A 2,142-nucleotide genomic window follows, 5' to 3' on the forward strand; every position below is an offset into this window, starting at 1 on the left:
CTCAGCAGCAGAAACACCACTTTTACCCCCCAAAATGCTCATGAGAGGCAGATGAATACGATGACAGAACTTGAAGAGAGGCCAGACCACAGGGCTGGGAGCTGTGCTTCCTGCAGGAGGGCCTGGGCTGCAGCTCCAGAGCACCCCTGCACCTCCCACGCCCTCAGCTGCGGTGAACCGAAAAAAAATGAGTTTATCAAACACAAAAAAAATGAACCTGCACTTCCTTCAGGACCTCTGCTCCTTGGGGGAGCTGCAAACCACCTTCTATAAATGAAGCTACATAGAAATAAACAAGCCAGAGCTCCTCCCCGAGATGTCTGCTGTCACTTCCTCGTGCTCGCCGCTGGCTCCGGGTTCTGCTTTGGGGACGTTTCCACAGAATTTGGGTGTCTCACCCCCCCAGCTGTCTCACTTCCCCCCTCTCAGCTGGAGAGCAGTGCCAGTCACCATCAGCCACAGGCTTCTTCCAGCAACAGTGGGAAAACTGGAAGTACCTGAAAAGTCAGAAGTTGGTGTTCACACTGGGACAGTCTTTGGGAGCAGGTTTGAGCTGGGTCGTGGATGAGGAGCCGGGTTAGGTGCACTATGTGGAACAGTCCTGCAGATGTGGGTGGTGTTGTAACCTCAGCTGTGTTGTAGAGGGGATTTTGAGGGCAACCCCTCAGGGTGCTGCTGCATGGGGAGCTGCTAGAAACAGTCATTGTGCTTCTAGGAAACAGTCAACAAGTGTTGCAAGGAATGATGTAAAGCCCCTTGTGTGGAGCAATAGGGCAGCAAGAGGGCTCGAGGCCAATCCTGCTGTGTTGGATTCTTGCAAAAACATTAGTGCCTCTGGAATGAGCCCATTCCCTGAATACAGATCTCTGCCTTCTGCATGGGGATGAGAAGCACTGAGCAGTGAGAGGTGTGATGTCCCAGGGTGTCCAAGACATGCACAGTGAGACTGGTGGTGCTCGGGTTTTACCCCACATGAAGTGCCTTGGTTCCTTCCTCCATCTCCCTGCAGGGACATTTTTTACATTTCACATTTCCAAAGCACAGCTGCCTCTCTCCGGGCACAGGGCATTGATGGGAACACCGTTGCTGGTTATCACAGGTATCAGGCAGGGATTTGTAATTCCAGGGCTCCTGCTGCCATCATACAGTGCCCCTGATGCCACCAAGGTCCACGAACGTGGAACTGCTCTGCTTCCAGCAGGGTGGGAGGAGTGGGGATGGGGCATGCTCAGCTTCCAGTTGGAAGTAGAGTGATGGAGGGGAACCAGAGAGCATCACTCTTCATCACTCTTGGGCCCCCTTAAGCCCCCCAGCTGAGCTGCACCCACGCACCCTTCCCAGCTCCTTCCATTGCTCCTAATATTATTTATATTATTTTTGTGATGGGAACATTACCTCTCTCCTCTTAACTGCCTAAGACACAGCTATTTCCTCTGGACTGTTTCCACTGCCCACAAACCTGCCCACTCCTCAGCCCGGAAATCTGCTGGAACATGGACAGGCTGAGAGAGCTGGGGTTGTTCAGCCTGGAGAGGGGAAGGGTCTGGGAGACCTTAGGGACCCTTCAGTACCTAAAGGGGCTCCAAGAGAGCTGGACAGAGACTTGGGACTAGAGCCTGGAGTGACAGGACAAGGGGGAATGGAGTTAAGCTGAAGGAGGGGAGATTTAGATTAGATATGAGGAAGAAATTCTCCCCTGTGGGGGTGGTGAGGCCCTGGCACAGGTTGCCCAGAGCAGCTGTGGCTGCCCCATCCCTGGAAGTGTCCAAGGCCAGGTTGGAGCAACCTGGGCTAGTGGAAGGTGTCCCTGCCCATGGCAGGGGATGGAACCAGATGAGCCTTAATGTCCCTTCCAGACCTCGTCAGAGGGGACGGTGCCGCAGCCCGGGGGTCCCCGCTCTGCCCCGCACAGCGGTTCGTGCCGAGGGGGCGGCGCTGGGCGCGGGGCCCCGAGGGAGGCGGGGATGGAGCGGGGCGGTACCGGGGGAGGCGGGCCCGGCGCCGGGCGGGCGGAGAGGTGCCGAGGCGGTGCCGAGGCAGCGCCGTGCGAGCGGCGCCCCGTGTGCCTCGGTGCGCCCCCGGCCAGCACCGCCCGGGCCGGGGCATGGAGGCGGCCCACAGCCTGCCGGTGCTCGACGTGCT

Source organism: Empidonax traillii, unplaced genomic scaffold (genome assembly GCF_003031625.1).
Source record: "Empidonax traillii isolate 1590-97213 ecotype Southwest subspecies unplaced genomic scaffold, ASM303162v1 scaffold101:size1699134, whole genome shotgun sequence".
Classification (NCBI taxonomy): domain Eukaryota; kingdom Metazoa; phylum Chordata; class Aves; order Passeriformes; family Tyrannidae; genus Empidonax; species Empidonax traillii.